The sequence below is a fragment of the Nymphalis io genome, chromosome 11 (assembly GCF_905147045.1).
Source record: "Nymphalis io chromosome 11, ilAglIoxx1.1, whole genome shotgun sequence".
NCBI lineage: Eukaryota > Metazoa > Arthropoda > Insecta > Lepidoptera > Nymphalidae > Nymphalis > Nymphalis io.
The window spans coordinates 12,075,941-12,098,811 of record NC_065898.1 but is presented as its reverse complement, the minus strand read 5'-3'; the positions used below and the strand labels follow the sequence as shown (position 1 = coordinate 12,098,811).

General features: G+C 34.4%; 1 protein-coding gene and 1 non-coding gene across 2 annotated transcripts in view; one reads left to right on the top strand and one right to left on the bottom strand.

Annotated features, from left to right (window-relative positions):
- The window catches only part of LOC126772083 (potassium voltage-gated channel protein Shaw-like), a 249,197-nt gene that overhangs the window by 138,918 nt on the left and 87,408 nt on the right, over positions 1-22,871 (bottom strand). The window lies entirely within an intron of this gene.
- Positions 4,529-4,601, top strand: Trnak-uuu (transfer RNA lysine (anticodon UUU)). Its single transcript has one exon. It is a non-coding gene; the product is annotated as a tRNA-Lys (tRNA).

The following is a 22,871-nucleotide window of genomic DNA, read 5'->3' as shown; positions in this document are numbered from 1 at the left end:
AAAGAGTCTTAGAACTCTGTTTGGACATTTTTTATTACCGGAGGTAGCCAAATATATACTGCTGGCGACATCCTCTTATAGTAAGAGCTTGTGGTAAGCTATCTGGTATGGCTCTTAGTGTCATGTTGTATGTGTACATAAACGGCATGATATGGTAGTGAGTATTAGATCACTATATATCTGTTATATTATCATAGCAACTTCTGCTATTAGCGCGCCCCATCAGTGCCTTGCCATTGGTAGATAAACATGACATAGATATAACTTAAGATATAACTTTAAGAAAAAAGAAAAAGTGAAAGTGAAAAAAAAGTTTCTTATAAAAATTGAATAAAAATTAAAATAATAGAACTTTTTTTTTAAATATCTCTAGATTTGTGTAAGACCGTCCGAAAGAGTTCCCACTTGTAAATTATCCAACAAGAGATAAATACTCTGTGCTGACGCAAAATGAATTGGATAACGATAAGACATTATTTTTCATATTTTAAAAACTTGACATATGCTTAAAGTTTTTTAAAGTACATTAAAAAAAGGCTAGGCTGAGTTATTTAGATGCTACATTTATTATAGCGCGAAAGCGAATCTCCATACATGGGCGTCGTGCCTTGTTTAGCTTGCTTAGTTTAAGAAATTGTTTGAATAAATGAATTAATGAATGAATAAATGTGTCTGTGTCAGTCGCAGCGCTATATCAGTAGTCGTTACACGGTTCATCTAACTCATTAGCTAAATAAGCCGTTCACAATTGTATCATTGTTGATTTTTACTTACATCTCTATTAAAAAAAAGTTTTCAAATGATAAAATGATACTATAAAATCTTGTTGAGTTTAGTGCCAAGAAAACACAGGTATGCGCTCTCACGGCGAAAAAGTCAACATTTTCCCCTCTTCCCTCCCTCTGTGGTACTCCGCTGGTGATACAAAGCAAAATCGCCATGCTGGGATTGACGTCCGCTGCGACCTTAGTCCAAGGGATTACATCGAGGCTTTTATAAAAACAGCTTCTCGGAGACTCGGAGTTCTGAACAAGGTGCGGCGTTTTTTCACGCCACAACAACTGTGCCTCCTTTACAAAACACAGGTACGGTCTTGCGTGGAATATTGCTAGCACCTTTGGGATGGCTCCGCTAGGTACCTACTGGAGGCCTTGGATCGGTTGCAGCGACGTGCGATCCGCATTATTGGCGACGTAAAGGTCGCAAACACCCTCGAACCTTACAATTGCGTCGAGAGATAGCAGCGCTGAGCGCTTTTTATCTTTTTTTTATAGAATAGGAAGGAGGACGAGCATATGGGCCACCTGATGGTAAGTGGTCACCAAACGCCCTTAGACATTGGCATTGTAAGAAATGTCAACCATCGCTTATAGCCAATGCGCCACCAACCTTGAGAACTAAGATTTTATGTCCCTTGTGCCTGTAATTACACTGGCTCACTCACCCTTCAAACCGGAACACAACAATATCAAGTATTACTGTTTTGCGGTAGAATATCTGATGAATGGGTGGTACCTACCCAGACGAGCTTGCACAAAGCCCTACCACCAGTGCCAGTACCAGTACCAGTACCAGTGTATCGACTGTATCACGGCAAGTGCTCTGAGGAATTATTCTCTCTAATAATCTCCTGCTTCCCCCTTCCTTTTTAAGTCCACGCGAGCTGGTTCTCGATGTCACCGCCTAACTGTGACATCAATTTCATCGCGCACAAAGAAATTCGGCTTCACTTCACTTCCAAAAAATGGAATTCCTTACCAGCTCACGTGTTCCCCTCCTCTTACAACCCGGGTTCCTTCAAACGAGGCATGCAGAGACATCTTGCGGGCCGGCAAGGCGAAGGCGGCTAGTGTAGAACATTTTTTCCGTCTGTACTGACCGTCATCGCGTTTGGACTCTACTACCACTTAACATCAGGTGGAGTGGAGTCATTTGCCCTCCCGGCGAATATAAAAAAAAAACTTATTTAGTAATACTAGTATTATTAAAATTCAATTATAACGGACTTAATTATTCCGATTAAATTATTACAATTTCAAAATCGAAATAATTTCCAAATTAAAAGCACAAAATGTACTTTTAACTCCATTTCGTGAATCTGTAAGGTTTTATAATTCGTATCCATGAAATATTAAATGAATGTATTCATTGAAGGTCAATTTCAAAATCCATTCCAAGATCTAATATTCAAGAAACCTCTTGTAATAAGATCTCTTGTCGAAATATTATTCAAATTGTCATACGATATATTGACAAGGATTTTAATAGGTCTTGTTTTAATACTCCTTAAATATTGGATTTGTTTTATACAGATTAAGAGAACTCTTTTTTCTTAAAAAATATTTTTTATTAAAAGATCGAAATACGAAGATACATGTAATATTTTCAAATATTTCATCAAATAATTTCATTGTTGTTCAATATAAATACACTGCTTCCTTTATTACATTAAAAAAATGGATTTTCTGTACGATCCTCTGTAATAGATTAACCCAAAAAATAATAATGTACTGGTTTTAAAAACTCTTTCACATACAGAAAGCTACATTATCAGCGAGTAAAAGTAAAAAAAAATCGACACGAAAATAGCAATAACCCAAGGTATCATCTTTTCCTATAAACGTCATTATATAGTGTGCACCACTAAACCTATTGATGATACCTAAAATATTGTATTGTTACATGTTTATATTACTCATTTCTTCATCGTTGGTCTAGTCGCTTGATGTAAGGCCGCAGATCCGGAGGTCCTGGGTTCAATTCCCAGGTCAGGCCAATAAAAAGTTATTGGGTTTTTCTGTCAGAAAATTCTCAGTAGCCCGGAGTCTGGAAGTTCGAAGTGTGTATACTCCCGTGCCTCGGAAATGGCTTTAAAGCCGTTGGTCCTACGCCTGAACTCTTTCCGATCGTGTCGGATTGCCGTCCCATCGGATTTTGAGAGTTAGGGAATAGAGTCATCTCACTCTATCCCATTCTATCCCATTTTGTCTCTACTCTATCCGATTGTATTTTATTGTATTCCTGTGGGCCCAGCTCAGATCTTATATTTTTTTCGTAGCTATTGTATTTTATTCTAACCGCAATCAAAAAAGTTTCATTTTAACAACACTTTAAAAAAGTGGTTTAAGTCTAATATAAAGTACATTTTGATTATTTCTTATAGAACATTAAAACCGAAATACAAGGAGTATATATTATAAAATTCAATTTCAAGACGACATATCCTTCGTTATGGGCAGTGAATTGGAGCTGTTGAAACGAATGCGATATAAAGAAAATAAAAGAAAACCCATCTCAAATTGTTCAGAAGCTTTCATGTTTACTTACGGTTTAAAAGTACGATCGTAGAGTATAACGATCATTCAAATTTTACGATACTCAGAGGTTTAAGTTGTATGAATGGTTGTTTCATATAAACAAAGCAATTTCGAATAGTTATTGTCATACGTGAAATAGCTTAAAATGTGTTATGGGGCAAGGAAACTGGAAGCGGTTTTGTTATATTATATATCGTTGTTATATTTTATCGAAATAAAAACTGACTTCAAAATTATACCTGAATGAACGCATAAGCAATAAGATCTTCCACCTTGAAACCTGCGTAAATAATCGTCAAACTCCTACTATTATACTAATATTGTAAAATTTGTATGTTTTTATATTTGTTATTCATTTAAGCCGAAATGGCTGGACAGATTTGGATGAAATTTAGAATAGCTTATATCCTGACTTAAGTCTTGGTAAGACAGCGGACGAGGCATAATTGTATGATTATTTATATTAGCAGTTTACCAGCCGACCGCAAAGGTGCATCTTTACGTATTCCATTTTAACTAGTATATACATTGCAACTGCACGTCACGTCGCCATCCCATACCACCTACTGTCTGACCATATTAATACAAAAGCTACTTACCTCCTGTCCTCTCATACTCAGGCAAAACCGCGGGTAGAAGTCAGTCTATTCATAACGTTGATGGCTTTTTGTGTGAAGCATCTGTTAACAGGCTTAGTACTTTAAGAGTGAGTAGCAAGTTAGTAATAGGTAAGAAATACACAATATATTTTTTTATATATATTTGCCGGGAAGGCAAATGACTATTCCACCTGATGGTAAGTGTTAGTAGAGTTCAAACGTGACGACGACCAATACAGTCGGGAACAATGTTCTGCACTAGCCGCCCCCGCCTTGCTGGCCCGCAAGATGCCTCTTCACGCCTCATTTAAAGGAACCCCGGTTGTAAGAGGAGTAAAACACGTGAGCTGGTAAAGAATTCCATTTTTTGGAAGTGTGACAAAGAAAGGAGTTGCCAAATTTCTTTGTGCGCGATGGAATTGATGTCACAGTTAGGTGGAGCCATCCAAAGGTGCGAGCAATATTCCACGCATGACCGTACCTGTGTTTTGTACAACAGGCACAGTTGTTGTGGCGTGAAAAAACGCCGCACCTTGTTCAAAACTTCGAGTTTCCGCGAAGCTGTTTTTATAACAGCCTCATAATCCCTTGGACTATGGTCGCACCGAACGAGCCCGGATAGCTCAGTCGGTAGAGCATTGGACTTTTAATCCAAGGGTCCAGGGTTTACGTCCCTGTTCGGGCGGCCATATTTTTGGAAAGGGCCGATCCTGCTCGGCGGAGACGACGACGGCGTCGTCCCGGCCCTACCACAACCCCGACGCCCGGGGCTTAAAAGATAGGGCGTAACCCTGGGGTCGTGGATGCGTGAGGTGGGGGCCTCGCGTGTCTCATTACGCACTAGCGAGGAGTGTGTGGGGGGGGCGGTATTACCTTTGCCCCCTGAGGAAAGCTCCGCCGTGCCACGAGCGGAGCAAAGCACGGGAGAGGCCGCGGATGCGTTATATTTACACGATCCCGCAGCCTCCCCGATCCGTGCCGAGGACGGCCATCGCAGTGGTTTTAGTGGGTAAAAATCCCACATAACCTAGTTCCCCCCCATGGGAGCTGGGTACCTTACTGAAGGTTTCCACAGCGTTAAAAAAAAAAGGTCGCACCGAACGTAAATTCAAAACTGTTCTGCAATCACTATGAATATAAGCTTTAAAGTAAATCTATATTCGCGTTTTAAGTGAGGGTTAAGTTTTATATACGCAGCGGTAAGCTTATACTTATAATAACAATATCCTGGGACATTTTTTAAATATGGCCATCTGATCCCAAATTAAGCTTGTACAAAGCTTGTGTTATGGAAACTAGACAACTGATATACTACATATACTACTTTTCTTTTGTAAATGTGTTGTTGGCGTGAAAGGCGAGTATCTAACAACCACGCCAACCGGCTCGTCTTAAAAGTTAAAATTAAATATAGGTTACGCGTTCTTCTACTGGAATTAGACCTTCACTGTTCAATCTGGTGTATGGTGTATATCAATTTACTGGTGGTAGAGCTTTGTGCAAGCTCGTCTGGGTAGGTACCACCCACTCATCATCAGATATTCTACCGCAAAACAGCAATACTTGATATTGTTGTGTTCCGGTTTGAAGGGTGAGTGAGCCAGTGTAATTACAGGCACAAGGGACATAAAATCTTAGTTCCCAAGGTTGGTGGCGCATTGGATATGTAAGCGATGGTTGACATTTCTTACAATGCCAATGTCTAAGAGCGTTGGTGACCACTTACCATCAGGTGGCCCATATGCTCGTCCGCCTTCCTATTCTATAAAAAAAAAAAAAATCTCGACTTGAGTTACATTAAAACCTTTTTTTTTTAATTAAAGCATTTCCGCTCTGCTTTAAAATTTTTAAAAACAATTATATGTACTTTATACAAATACAAGGTGCCGTCTATAAATAATATAAGGTACTATAAATAATATTTATTAATTTTTAAAGTATTTTTTAAGTAAAAAACGATTACGCGATGCAACCTCTCTGTTACCCAATAAATCAGTGCGGGAAGTTGAGATGCTGTACTGAACAGACCCTGTGACATTTATCTCTGGAAACGGTACATAATAGACACAAGGTATAGGGGGGGTAAAGGGGTGACGTGATGTATTCATCGGTAACCCCCTTTATAAATAACGGTATAACCACTAAAGAAGAAGTTTTAACAAAGTATAATAAACAATATAAATTCTGAATTCCCAAAAAACATACAATAAATATCTGAAAATATGTAATGTTAATATTTATTAAAATTAGGATTGGACTTCCCCAAAATTTGACGTCACAATTAACCCTTCATTTCGAAAAGCATGATAAAAACACAGTCATAAACGGTGAAACGCTACTATATTACTCCTGTTATGAGATTGTTAGCAGTTTAATGGGTTTTAAGCCGCGTTTATGAGGGAGATACTGAACAATGACATTACATTCATTTTAATAACCTATAAAAATATGTACTCAGTGTAATACATTTCCTGTCTTGTTTTGTTCCACATTGTTGCTAATGTATACAAATAAATAAAATTGATCTGTGATTACTTAACTCTTTCTAAGTTAATACGGCTAGTTGCGAGTTAACAAAACAAAGAGAATCAAAATATGGTGAACAGTATATCAGGAGTTCCTTTATATAATAAATTCAATTGATGAGGATTATGTGTAATTGTAATCGGTGCAAGGAGGTTACAAGGTGCTTTGGTTTCAAATTAGGAATTTTACAAAAAAAATTTTATAGCAAGTAAGTCGTATGTGTTTATATGTGTGTATTTGTGTGATTTGACATGTAAATAATTCCTCTATCGATACGAAGAGTTGATAGTAAGTGATCACTAACGCCCATGATTTCCATAGTACGAAATGTTAACCATCGCTTACATCGCCAATACGCCACTAACCTTGTGAACTAAGATGTTATGTCCTTTGTGCCTGAAATTACAGTGGCTCACTCACCCTTCAAACCGGTACACAACAGCAGCAAGAACTGCTGTTTTGCGGTATAATTCATGATGTTTCCCTCAACTGTCATTTTGTTTACACAAATTTAGCAAAATTAAACATTTATTGATCAAAAATACACAATTTATAATCGCAATAATCATTTCATTATATAATCGTATTTATATTTCGTTAAAGTATAATTTATTTAGCCTTCAAGTATTTGTGATTAACGAAAGGTTGGTAGATAACCCGAGGCATTACGTTCGCCCTTTGTTTAAACTACATTACACAAATTTTGTTAATAAAGTTAAAATATATAAAACAATAATAATGACAATAATAATACTAGAAATAGTGCCAGCGTCTTGGGTATAACGCTACAGGAAATATTTTAGAGGGCGTGATTTTTCTAAGAATTTGTAATGCAAATTTTGTTTTTAATATTAATTTTATATTAGAATATATGAATAAAAATGACTGTACATTAAAAAATAACAATAACTAATATAATATTTTAATATTAAATAGTTTTACATTAGTATGATATTTATAATGTACACATGTGTGTGATATTATCTAAGTATGTGAGAAAGAAAACTTATATGGCAAGTTAAGTTTAAGCAGTCAAACATGAGATCACGCAAAAAGATCTTAACTGAGTTTCAACCATGAAAATTATTAAACAAAAAAAGTTATATAAAATTCAGAAACAAAACAGATAAAAAATATATTTTTTACACACTTGTAAATATAAGTAGCCGAGATGGCCCAGTGGCCATCTACATGGTTACACGTGAATCTTAACCGATGATCGTAGGTTTACACCCGGGCGCACCACTGAATTTTCATGTGTTTAATTTGTGATTATAATTCATCTCGTGCTTGGTGGTGAAGGAAAACATCCTGAGGAAACCTGCATGTGTCTAATTTCACTGAAATTCTGCTACATATGTGTTCCACCAACCCGCATTGGAGCAGCGTAGTGGAATAAGCTCCAAACCTTCTCAAAAAAAGGGAGAGAGTCGACCTTAGCCCAGCAGCGGGACATTCACAGCCTGTTACGGAAATATACGTTTAAAAAGATAGCCGACCTGAACTAACCAGTTAAAACCCGTATGATATTATTATATGATATATTTACATTACAAAATCTAAACAAGCTCGTGCTTCTTCACGCTCATAACGAAATCAATTTAACATTTCATAAGGAAACTTATACAAAAACCGTAGCACGTGTCGGAGTTTCGAAGTTTTATGAAAACAAGATCCGAATCGCATCTAACAAGTTCCGAAGTTCTGACTAACTTAATGAATGGATAAAAATACAAGAGAAGTCACAGTTTTGTTAAACAATCACTACGTAATACTGTAAAGCTAATTTATATTATTAGTCGTTATGTCATTTTTAATAAATTGTTAGGTGTTGGTAGAGTTCGATTACTGAGCCGATTACAATAATAATGTCAATTAGTTTCGGACTAGCCAATTACGCAAAACAGTACACACAAATGTGCGCAAACGCAAGTGTATTCTCTATTCAGAAACGTTACACGCTCTGTGACGCACTTGAGTGCTGAAATTTTTTTGATAGAAAAAAACCAATATCACTGAATTAGAATTCACTACCAAGTCTGCAGACTTATGAACCTAGAACAACAATTAAAATAAAGAATATATGTCAATATGAGAAATTTTTATTTATCGAAAATTAAATAGCATTATTAATATTGTTTTTGTTAAATATTTCGGTAATAGGATAACCCCTAACATATTCCAATTGAAACAAAAGTTGTAACTTAACTTTAGGTGCAAGACTACTAGACTAAATTTTATTTAAAAAAAAGTAGGTGGACTGGAAAATGGTCACCACCTCGTAAGTGGTCATCTCCGCCCATAGATATTGGTAATATAAGAAATATTAACCATTCAATACAACACTGGTTCACTCACCCTTCTAACCGGAATACAACAATATTAAGTATAGATGTTTAACGGTAGAATAGTAGGTAGCTGATGAGTTGGTGGTAACTATGACAGTTTATACAAAGCCCACCTAGTAAATCTTAATTTCATTTAAAAAAGAAGCGAATCAAATTAAAATGACTTACTCGAATTTCTTGATTGTATTTTTGTGATAAACCTTTGACTAAATATTGAAAATGTCTGGAATTTATTATGAAGGATAAATACAGAATAAATTGATATAATAACTAAGTTACTTTGTAGTAGTTCTACTGGTGGTAGAGCTTTGTGCAAGCTCCTTTGGGTTTGGTATTCTATTTATTCTACCGCAAAACAGCATTACTTGGTATTGATGTTTGTAAAAGTTATGAAACTTTGATCTGCTGTAGGCGAATCTTTTAAAAGCAACTGGTTTATAATTGGACGATTCTGTATTATGCAAGAAATTCGTTTTGGATTTAGTCAAAGAGGAAAATCTTAATCTAGATTTCTCATTACGTATGTTCGTGATGTCATTAAAAATGTTTCTGCTACAAATTGCTACAAAGTAAAATAATAAGAGTAATTCTGACAAATGGATAATGTAGCTGTATGTTTTGCTTTCGTAGTAATAATATTATGAAAAATATGATTTTGTATTTTATTTCACACTTAAGCTGTTAAAATGGAACTTTATTAAAGTTATTTTAAGAAGAAGTTTTAAATCGTAATTTAACAAAAGTAACTAAGCATAAAGCTACAGCCGGACATGTAGATTGTAGACTGCCGAAAATAAACCGAAAGTCTAAGCTATTTTAAAATATTTATAGCGACTGATAAAATAAAGTAAAGCGAAAAAAAATAGTATTGAATCGATCTCAGCATATAATTTTACGGATATTAAAAATAAAGTTGCTCATCTCTGTGAGAAAAAATAACAATTTGCACAAGTTAAAGGACATTACGTAGCAATCGTGAAGACAAACAAAGAAAAACAATCTGAAAGAATGAATATCGCATAATTATATTTTAATATATAAAGAATTTACTACATGGTAGGACTTTGTACAAGCCCGTCTCGGTAAGTACCACTAATCAGATATTCTACCGATAAACAGCAGTACTTAATAAATTGTGGATGAGCCAGTGTAACTACAGGCACAAGGGATATAACATCTTAATTCCCAAGATTGGTGGCGCATTGGCTAAGGAATAGTTAATATTTCTTACACCACCATTGTCTATGGGTGCTGGTGACCACTTAAGATTTATAACACACATCTATAACTCATTACAAAATGTTTTCTGTAAAGAACGAACAAAAGGGAAAAATAACTGAAATAAAAATTGGATACGTTTTCGTTTAGCTAAAAATTTATGTCAAAAAACGAAGGCATTTTGTTTACATTTTGTAAAACTTCTAATGGAATGGATCGCAATATACACATAATCCTTATACTCCTACTACGAAACGTTAATCCTCCGAATCCTCGCTTAATTAATCATAATTAAAATACACTTTAACCAAGTTGGGTATTCAAAAAATATTTTAATCAAAACAAAACTTTCATTCTTTTATTACAGCCGAGTAATTTAATTAAAGCATATTCGCATATTTTTTAGTATTGGAATTCACAAATATTATGCGAATTTTTATCGGATTTATTTTCATATTTTATATAGAAAATAATTTACGAATAATTTTGAATATAGGATAAAATTTGTAATGTTTTGTTTTTGATATTTATTTTTGAAACTATGTACTGACAATGTTGATAATAAACAAGATTAAAATAAAAAAAATATATATATAGCAAAAACACGCCGTCTCAATGATTATCCTGTGGCATTGTACCCAAGACGCTGGCACTATTGCCTCTCTGCACCAATAATTTGGTCATAATATTCATATTTAAGAACATCTAAAAATCTATGTTGGTAGCGATAATATTGATTTCCTGTGTAATCCGGATACCATTTCATATCATAATGTGCAAGTTTGTGCGCAAACACAGGTGTTTTCTCGTACCGCACTCTCCTAGTACGATGAAACGGCAATCGAATACGTACTGAAAGAGATTAAGCGCAAAACTAACAGGTTTACGTGATTTTAAATAAATGTGCCTGTCTACTCAACTCCGGGTTTCTACTGACAATTATGAAATACTACACAGACTGATTGGCTTAACCAGGTTGAACATAGGACTTCATGCAACGAAGTTTGATATATTACTTCACTGGTGGTAGACCCACTACTCAATCATCAGATATTCTACCGCAAAACAGAAGTACTTGGTATTGTTCTGTTCCGATTTGAAAGATGAGTGAGCCAGTGTAATGACAGGCACAAGGGACATAACATCTTCGTTCCCAAGGTTGGTGGCACATTGGTGATGTAAGCGATAATTAAAATTTCTTACAATGCCAATGTAAATGGGCATTGGTGACCACTTACCATCAGGTAGCCCATATGCTCGTCCGCCTTCCTATTCTATAAAAAAAATATTACTAAGATACGCAATGTATCTCAATGCCCTGACCTATTTCAGCCCCGGCGGCCAATCTAGTATCAAGTATATGCGCAAGCATAGGTATTCTCTATTCCCTTACTCTCATAATCCAAAGAGACGATTATCCAACACGACCGGAAAGGGTTCAAGCGCACCACCAATGGCTTTACGTGCTTTCCGACGCACGGGGGTGTATACATATCCAACTTTCAGACCCTGGGCTGCTAGTGATAATTTTTCGACAAAAAAAAAACAATAACTTTTTTTCGGGCCTACCTGGGGTCTGAATTAAGATCTCGGGATATACAGCTTTATATATTTATACAAAATCCACTAGTGTAATATGATGTTGAGTCGCGGGAATCCTCAACTCAACATCATATTACACTATTCGACGCAAATTCATTTCATCATAATTCTCTATCAAATTTATCTGACAGTTTAAAAGCATGTGAAGAGTTGATACTTCATAAAGTTCACTCAAGATTATGTAATTGAAATTCATTTTCAAACAACATTGGCTGCATGATAATTCTTAGAAACCGTGACATTATTTATAAAAACGTCGGTCATTTCGGGTTTGATGGATTCTATTTCGTAGTTCACTATGTTTATATTTTTAAAAGTATCTAAGATTTTAAAAACTTCGATTTAATATAAGTTCGCGGGCTACAAGTCGTTCGAACATGATTGAGTTTAACTTGTGTTTATATTTTAAGTACAGTGAAACGGCAAAAAAAACTGGCATTTGTTGAAAATTATTATAGTATAAGTAGTATAGGAAAGATGGCACTTTTTTAATCCTTACTAATACTATAAATGCGAAAGTGAGTTTGTTTATTTGTTACGTTGTCACGTCATGGCTTCGCAATTGATCATTAATTTTGCATACACGTCGCCCGATACAGAAAAGGACATACCTAACATCTCCAATCCCTCCCCTCTAACGCGGGCGTAGCCAAGGGTGGACGCTAGTTAATTATAAATTGTAATTACACCAAGTAAAGCTGACAGTAAATAGCCAGTAAATAAGGATAACTAGTATAATAATGAGTTGTGAATAATGAATACGGTTTAAAAATAAACGAGTTAAATAAATCCCCTGAAGATCTACGTAAGTTGAAAGCATGTCAAGAACTTGGCTGAAACGAAATCGTTACGAAAACATTGTCGAGTCGGAGGTTCAAAGGAATTCACTATTTATATTCTAGATACCGCTGGCACTTACGTTTGTTATACAAATACGAACCAGACATATAAACATTACGCAACTATAACATTTTAGGTGTTAAGTTTTAATACAACGAGAAAAAAACTTAATGGGATAGTTGCATAAATTAAAGTAAGCCCGTAGATATCCCACTGTCATGCAAGAAGCATCCTTTTGAGGAGATAGTTCCATCACGTTGTTTCAATGCGCAATAGTAAATAATTACAGACACAAATTTAGCACATGTGTTTATATTTTTTACAATCAATGTCGCATATCACTTGGTAATATTGGCATTTCATTTCATCGTGGTGTTTCATCTCACTGGTGGTAGATCTTTGTGCAAGCTTATCTGAATAGGTACTACCCACTCATCAGATATTCTATCGCAAAACAGCAGTACTTGGTATGATTCTGTTTCGGGTAAAAGGGTGAGTGAGCCAGTGTAATTACAGACACAAGGGACATACCATCTTAGTTTCCAAGGTTGGTGGCGCATTGGCGATGTAAGCGATGGCTAACATTTCTTACAATGCTATTGGCATTGTAAAAAATGTGGGCATTGGTAACCACTTACCATCAGGTGGCCCATATGCTCGTCCACCTACCTATACTATTAAAAAAAATCGTGTGCTGCGGTGACTTTCGAGTTTGCTCTCACAGAATAGAACTACTGTTAAAATATGCATACTACACATTCCTTGAAATAATATATTAATTCTTGTGAAATTAAATCAAATCATTACAATTTTGTGAGTTTCAAAGCGGCACTAGTATTTAAGCAAAGAGTATATTTAGATAATATATATGCTAGAGCTAGACTTACGTTGTCGCGTAGTGAGTGATATCGCTTTGTTTGACAACACATTTGGTGCATTAGCAAGTATTACAAACACATTACTATCACATGGTATGAAATGTGCCAAATTAAATATATATTTTTATATTTATTAAAAGTACTAGTTTCCGCCTGCGGGTAAAAGGAAGGGTCCTCACAGGTGTTAGATACCTTTTAACTTTTATGTAGTTTGTCAATATGTATGGAAAATGTAATGATAATTTATGTAGTTAAGACTTCAAATACAAACAAACCAACTAATGAATAAACTAACACACTGTCGCATTTATAATATTAGTTAGTGTGCATCAACAGTGGAAAATAAATCAAATATATTCTTATAGGCACACATTGTCATGTTAGGACAACTAACGTTAATCACGTGGACTCTTCGCCAAGTGAAGTGCCGCATTAAACCCTTGATCTGATTAAACATTAACTTTAGCAAAAAATAATTATTGTTAAAAAATAAATTTTATAGTTTATCTAAAATCTTGATGAACAGTCGTTAGTGCTTATTAACTTAATACATATTTTATTAATGTATATAAAAAAGTCTCACAATTGATATAATTTGGAAAATATTACTTCATTGAATAAATATTTTTAATATAGCGATAGAGTTTGTTTTTGGCAACATCTTTGAGATCTCTTGAACAGATGTTTTAAACTTTTTAGCCAATCTATTCGGATTACAGTTTCATTTCTTTTTATAACCATCTTCAATGCCGCTTCAAGTTGTATTTTAATTATAACTTTCTGTATCTTATGTAAAAAAATTGAAAAATATGCACAAATTTTATTTTTATACTTTTATATTATAAAGACAAAATTTATCAAGAAGTTTTTGCATCTCGGATTGATGCTTTCCGATCTGGGAAGAATTCAATTAAAAATGAAAAGAACAACAATACATATTTAACAGACTTGAAAAGCTTCTAACACCACCAAGAAATTTGTCCTAATGTTGAATTTCTCAATAATTCTTAATGAATTAAAAATCCTAAACGATTGGGGCAATCAGTCGAAAAAAGATAAGAAGACGCTCTAGTAATGTGGTGTTGGAGAAGGATGATTTTATACCATGAACAGCCAAAACAACGAATATTTTTATTGGATCAGCTAACGAGAGTGAGAAGAAACTGTCAACGATATGCTATAAATCCTTTTATAGCATATCATCGTTTTATTAATGTATATTTTAGTCGCATTGCGTTGACAGCCAGATAACCTTGATACATTGGTTTTAGTGAAGGTCGAAGGGAAAAGACCTCGCAGTCGAACATCTGTACTTGAACATTTTTCACAATTTCTTATATTTGGTCACTAAAAATAAAGCGAATATTTAAACCCAAATATTTAACTTTCCAAATTCTATATAATTATAAAACATAGTTGAAGTAAATTAAATTGTTATTGCGCTGGAAACAGCACTAAGTAAAATTTATAGTAATCGTGTAATTAATTCGCAAAACAATTTAGGTAATTTCCCAGGCCTGTACGTTAAGTACAGTGTTCTGGGGAAAATGTCTGCTCCCATTATTTCTAGACTTGGCATCAACTGTGATCTAAATAACAAACTTGGCTCTAGGAAGTCTAGAATTGAATTTCTCCTGTTCCCAATCCATTAATTTAAAAGTGTTTGGTAAAACGTATGGCCAAGTTGGTGATTTGTAGATCGGAAATATGATTTCGAATTCTGTACTCTCTGTGAAGTCGAAACTTATTGAAAGCATTCAAAATTCATTTCGTTGTATTTTCAAATTAAAAAACTGGACAAGAATGGTAAAATTTCCAAAGCTTGATTTAAAGAGCAACTTGAGTACGTATGTAGTAAATTTCTTACGTCACAAGCAGGTTTCCTATTATTTCCCTTACCCAATTACGAAGTGACTTAAAATACAAAATTAAGCACGATAAATTTCAGTGCTTGCTCAGACTTAAACTCGCGATCTTTGGTTAACATTCACGTGTTCACCTCACGTGTCCATTCATATATCACTTGTATTATTATTAATAATGTATTGAAGTTAATTATTTAAAGGAACGATAGAAAACGAAAAATTTACTTTGTGTAGCTTATAAAAGTTATAACATGCATTTGTCATTCGTTTTTGTGTAATGTATCGGAAACTGTATTTATCTTAATATAAACTAATTATATATTTTATTATTTATTTTTTACCTTTTTTGTTAAATATATAATGTCGTCTTTATCAAAAAAGACTGTGTCATGGCCCGTCACAGCCACAAAGGATACCATTAAAAATCAGTGTTAGGTTCTTAAATTCAACATAAAAACAAAACGGTAAGCCTATTTGGGACATATTATGGTGCAGTCACTGCAATTTTTTATAGTCACGTTTATTTGAATGTAAAAAATAACGTTTTCTAATGTTTCTTTTTTTTTATAGAATAGGAAGGTGGACGAGCATATGGGCCAGCTTATGGTAAGAGGTCACCAATGTTCATAGACATTGGCATTGTAAGAAATGTTAACCATCGCTTACATCACCAATGCGCCACCAACCTTGGGAACTAAGATGTTATGTAATTAAACTGGCTCACTCACACTTCAAGCCGGAACACAGCAATGCGAAGTACTGCTGTTTTGCAGTAGAATATCTGATGAGTGAGTAGTACCTAACCAGACGAGCTTGCACAAAGCTCTACCACAAGTAAAAATGTAACTAGAAAACATTATTTATTAAAAACGTAAAAGTTATCATGACCGTTTTCTTGACGTGACTAAAGTTATTTGTTGTGTGTGTTTAAAGATATTTTGTTTTTAAACATTCAATTTATTATTTTTGTAAATTATATTATACTTTATCCTTTGTCGAAGCTTTGAAATGATAAATTTAATACATTTACTTAATATCTCTACTCTCCAACAATGTCGAGAGAATGTTGATGTCTGTCGCCCTTGTTTGATAATAGACTAAATATTACCTTGGTACCAATTCCGACAGCAAGATCCCAGTTTTAGATGGAATTAAATTTGTTATTATAACATTATTTATGTTAATGTTACGCGTTATGTTATTTATAATAAAAGTACCTATTTATCAACCCGCTTTTTGATAAGAAAGCATGAAAAAGCAAATATATTAGTAATAAACGTCACATCATATAAAAGGGAGGCCTCACCTCACGGGACGCTAAATGAATAAAACCCTACAACTTGCCTCACGGTAACTTCAAACAAACTAATGTAATATCGAAAGTGGCACGTGTTGCAATATCGTATTATGATGCCGCCTTAGATACTCTACCGTCAAGTTATATTATATACTATTTTTAACACGTGATTGCGTTTATATGTAATGAGAATGTGAAATTTATTCTTGTCACGTCAATAGTATAAAAAAGAGTGCGAAGTAAAGCTAGTATTATAATAATATTATATACTGAAACTAAGACATCACGCGTTGCATCTTTTAGGTATAAGTTTTATAAATAGGTTTAGTAGTTTTTTCAGTTAGGCCTCACAAATAAAACATCCCATTTATTGTTATAGAATAAATTTTGTTTATTGTTGTCGATATAATTTTCCAATGAAACTTCTTTAGGTATAAGAAGAGAAAAATTTCAATGTCTAACATGAGTTCAGCATTTCTACATGTATTACGTTTCTGATCCAAAATGACCAATTGCTTAATTTTAATTTATTTTTGATTAAATTGAATTTCATTTAATGTGATTTGATTTTATTTTATTTTAATTTATTGCTGCAAAAACCTTCTTCTCAAAAAGGGAGAGGAGGCCTTAGCCCAGCAGTGGGACATTAACAGGCTGTTACTTTTTAATCTAATTTAATTTGATTTGATTTAATATAATTCAATTTTATTGATTTGTTTGAATTTGAATTTATTTAATTTAGATTTATTTGATTTCATTTAGTATTGTGATTTAATTCAAATTAATTTAATCTAATTTAAAGTATGTTAAATCTATAAAATATTATTATTGTAATTTTTGTCTTTTTATTATTTGTTGTGTTGTATATAATTATGATCCTTGTTTGGACAATAAATACCAAATCTCACGACCCCTTTTTTGATATTTAAACATATATGAACATGCTTTCGCCTACGATTGAACGATACACTAGTCAAGTCTGAAGGTCTATTGACTTTGTGAAGTCGGAAACTTCGTGTTAAAACTTTATCTCGACTTCTTGTGTTTATACAATGATTGTCACTCTTCGGCAATTGTTATCCAAACAGTAACAACACTACGGGGACACACTACGAAGAATTAAGTTACAAGTAATTGCAAAGATCATACGTTTTCCCACGGGCTGGATACACGAATTTATTATATAAACTTTTAATATTAAATAAGTAATTCTTGTATATATATATAGCCGGCTCTAACGCTTTGGTTAAAATTTATTTAGATAAGTTTTTGCTTTTTAATTTTGTCTATAAAGGTGACTTTAAAAAAAAATATACGATTAACCATAGACATATTTATTATAAGTAGTTAAATGTAACTTTATAAATTTATCAAATTAAATACTTTGTTAAAAATATATTAACATATAAAGTATATCGGGTCGGACTAATAAAATAGTGGATGCCGTGCCTTCATAACCACATAAAGCCGTTAGTCCTGCGCCTAAACTCTTTCCGATCGTGTTGGATTTGTCTTGCCATTGAATTATGAGAGAAAGACAACACAAGTGTGTTTGCGCATAAACTTGTGCACTATAATATGTCATTTGAGAATGGCCAAAATCGGTCCAGATGACTTAATTGCTTAATACACGATTTAAGAAATGATAAAAAGCGTTATTATTCCATTGTATGTAACCAAATGTGCTTTTAAAAGCAATTTTTTAATGATCTGTTGATTCTATTTGATTACCGAAATTAGTGCATTAAGACTAATAATAATCAAATAATCCATATTGTTCAGGATAACTTGCAAAGATTAATTGAATGATGGATTGATAAGCGTGGATAAGAGTGGGGATATTACCACCTCTCTCTCAATATAATTCTTGTCTCTTATTTTAGAAAGTAAACATATATATAAGAAGATAATAATTCTCAAGTTATAATATTCGAGCCGATTTGGCCTAGTGGTTAGAACGTGTGAATCTTAACCAATGACCATGGGCTTAAACCCGGGCAAGCACTACTGAATTTTCATGTGCTTAATTTGTGTTTATAATTCATCTCGTGCTTGACGTTGAAGGAAATCATCGTGAGGAAACCTGAATGTGTCTAATTTCACTGAAATTCTGCCACATGTGTATTCCACCAACCCGCATTGGAGCAGATTGGTGGAATAAGCTCCAAACCTTATCCTCAAAAAAGGAGAAGAGGCCTTAGCCCAGCAGTGGGACATACACAGGCTGTTACTAGTACTAGTATAATATTCAAGAAAATGTATATGACAGACGATTGAAGCTGTGGTTTTCTCATTTCATATATAATATCAAAGAAACATAGTATTAATAATTAAGTCATGTAAAATATTAAGCAAAAATCTTACAATGGAAAATCCTTTTTGAACAACGTTAACATGACCTTTTCTCTTAAGTAAATGAAATTAAAAATGTTTAAGTATTCAAGTTATAATTTTTTTTAATATAATATTAATTTAAGCATAGTTTTTTTTAATGAAGCAATTTAAAAAACCAAAGCCCATTCAACACGTGGGCTAATATTGAAGATCACAGGCTTGAATATCAGACAACTGTATTACGTAGATATACTAGCACGTTTACTATAATTAAAAAAATATTCAAATGTTAATATTTAGAACCACTTTGCTATGATAAATTCCATGAATTTAAAAATTTAATTAAATAATTGGCGAAGAACATGCGGCTTCATACATATTATATATTCTCATATATGTTTGATATCACATAAACCATGAAAAACATAACATTACTCCCTGTAACCGCCCCGAAATCATAAATTCTTGGTATAAAAATAAAGTGCTTCGTACTTCTGTAAGGCCCCGAATAAAACCTTAAGTATCGTTTATAAAATTAAATCTATATTATACCGATATTCATTAAAAAGGAATGCAAAATAAATAAACAAATAATAATTTCCCTACCAACCAGTATATACCGCACATTGATAGAATACCCAAAGCGATCCAGTGACTAAATACATGCGAATTTAAGCTAAAGATTACGAGTTCGAATCATTGCAATAGGTAAGCATCATTGTTTTCATATTCTTAATTTTTGTTCTCAAGTGTTACCAGACCATGCAATGGTTTACGTGTAAAATTCAAAGGTTCGATGCTGACCTATTGGTTTATGATCGTCTCCAGTCCTGACATAAGCGCTACGCATAACTGAAGGGGTAATTAAAACTGTTAGTATCCTGTTGTATAAACCTACATGTGTCGAATGTGTACCTTCAAAATTGAAGCAGCTTGCTTGAATAAGCTTCACATCCACTAATATAAGAAAATTTATACGTCCAGCAGTGGACATTAACTTAAGACCACTGGCACATTTTTATTCCAAGAAAACTCAACTTCAAAAGTTAAAATGGAAAAGTACAAGTGCTCTGACTACGAAACATTAAATACAAAAGCCTTTGTGAATAATGCGCTCACATCTATTACTTGAACGGTTTGTAGTCCAAGGAAACATAGTGCTATTAAATGCTATGATATTTAAAGCTTATATAGTAAATAGAAACACCCGATTAAAATTCCAGTGCTGGGCAAAGCCTCATCTTTTTTACTGGTGGTAGGGCTTTGTGCAAGCTCGTCTGGGTAGGTACCACCCACTCATCAGATATTCTACTGCAAAACAGCAATACTTGTTGTGTTCCGGTTTGAAGGGTGAGTGAGCCAGTGTAATTACAGGCACAAGGGACATAAAATCTTAGTTCCCAAGGTTGGTGGCGCATTGGCTATAAGCGATGGTTGACATTTCTTACAATGCCAATGTCTAAGGGCGTGAAGGTGGCCCATATGCTCGTCCACCTTCCTATTCTATAAAAAAAAAATATGAAGCTTTTACTAAGATAAAGATAAGATACAACGTAGTTGTATATTTTCTCTATCTCGAATATTCTTTTTATTGTATATGTGTAATTTTTTTGTATCATTTCTTGTGGTCTCCACAGACCAGATTATTATTTTCAAACAGTATTACAATAAAAAATTTTGGATTTCAATACTTTTTGTATTGTCCTTATCTTGTTTTGTGTGAAATGTCTTGTTTTTTATGTTATTATAATCCTAATCATTTCATAAAAAAAATCTATATTGCCACTGGACTAAAGCGACATTTAAAATACATTTAAGAATAAATATATATAGGCGACTTAAGCAATATAATATAATTTGCGAATTAATTTCTTCTTTCCAACCAACCATTCTTGGGCTAAATAGGAATATGATACATTTCTTTGCAATACATTTCTTTGCTCGTTATTGGTTATATTATACAATACATACATTTTAGCAGAATAAATAGATTATCTACTGTAGTAGTAGTACTGTAGTATAAGTAGTTTTAAATTTTAAAAAAGGAATGCAGCCGGTTCATGCAACACGATAGTAAGTGATCAGCTCCGCCCATAGACATTCGCATGGAGCGTAGATAATAAATATAAAACAATGTCTTTTTTTTTTTTTTTTTTTCAGCCTTTTGCCGTCCACTGCTGGACGAAAGCCTCCCCCATAGAACGCCAACCATCCCGATCTTGGGCAGTCCGCATCCATCCCGAACCTGCCAACTTTTTTAAATCGTCGGCCCATCTTGTCACTGGGCGTCCTACACTACGTTTGCCTAAGCGTGGTCTCCACTCCAACACGTGTCGGCTCCATCGGCCATCAATGCGCCTGGAGACATGACCAGCCCACTTCCACTTCAGCGAGCTAATTCTAAGCGCGATGTCGGTGACTTTAGTTCTCTGGCGAATGTCCTCATTTCGGATTCTATCTGCCAGAGAAACCCCAAGCATCGCGCGTTCCATTGCTCGCTGAGCGACCCTAAATTGGTGGACCAGTCCTACGGTAAGTGTCCACGTTTCGGCACCGTAAGTCATTACAGGTAGGACGCACTGATTGAAGACCCTGGTCTTAAGCGACTGTGGGATCGACGATTCAAAAATATGACGTAACCTCCCGAATGCCGCCCAGCCCAAACGTATTCTTCTTTTAGCCTCCTTCTCAAAGTTGTGCCGGCCAAGTTGTATAGTTTGGCCCAGGTAGATATATTCCTGCACAACTTCAAGTGGAGAGCCATTTACGACCACTGGTCTCGGGGATACATGACGGTTTGCCATAATTTTGGTCTTTTCAATGTTCATCCCGAGACCTACTTGTCTTGAAGAATCGCTCAGGCTGTTTAGCATCTCTTCCAAATCCTGCAGAGTCTCCGCCATGATGACAATGTCGTCGGCAAATCGCAGATTTGTAATGTGTTGGCCATTTATATTAATGCCATTTATAATAATAATAATTTATATAATAAACAATGTCTACTATATAGAAATTAAATATATGATAAACACAACATAAACACTTATGTATCAAACAAAATGACAATAAAAAAAGGCAAGGGTCATTTTGTGAAGAAGACTTGTTGCTTCCGATACGAATTACTGAATACAATTGACATATGACATGGAGATTTTATCAATATTTTTTTCGCTGCCGAGAATTATAAACACAAATTAAGCACATGAATATTCATCGATGCTTGTCCTTAATTTAGATTTACGTTTTCTAGCAACGTGGTCAGCTCGGTTCAGTAAAATAACTAATATACTATATCTTATATATACAGATATTTTAACTACTACGGAATCTAAATGAAGCAGCCACTAAAACAACTAATCAATTGACTTGCTTAAGAAATTATTTTCTTTATTAAGAAGTATTTTCATATGACTATTGTAGTTTATACTTTATAAATCAGTCTTGATAGTTTAAATCGAATGAACGAAACGAATGGAATGACAGAGATGTTCTTAACAGCCAATATACGACGGCAAAGACTCAATGCAATCATGATAACGATGCTCGATACCTTTTGCTCTTTGTTAGATAAAATAGAGAGAATGTTCAACGGCTTAAGCAATCTCGTGAGAAATAATTTTGTTTTTGTTCATTCTTCATTTGTGTTCTTTTTTTTAAATATTTTTTATATGAAACTTCTAATATCCTATATTCGGTATAGACCGCTTTTGATCACGGCGAATTTCAAGACAGATTAGTCAATTGCGCAGAAGATATTATAGTGTACAAGTGTATGCGCAAACACAGGTGTACTCTCTCTTCCCTAGCTCTATCCGATGGGACGGCAATCCGACACGATAGACCAACGACTACGTGCTTTCCGAGGCACGGGAGTGTACACACTTCTAACTTCCAGACCCCTGCCTGCTACTGTTTGGCCGAACTGGGAAACGAACCCAGGACCAGGGTTGGCGGCCTTACATTAAGCTACTAGACAAACGAAGTAGTCAAATGAAACATCTATATTGTAACCGACTTGCATGGCGTGACGACAAGCGACTCATGTCT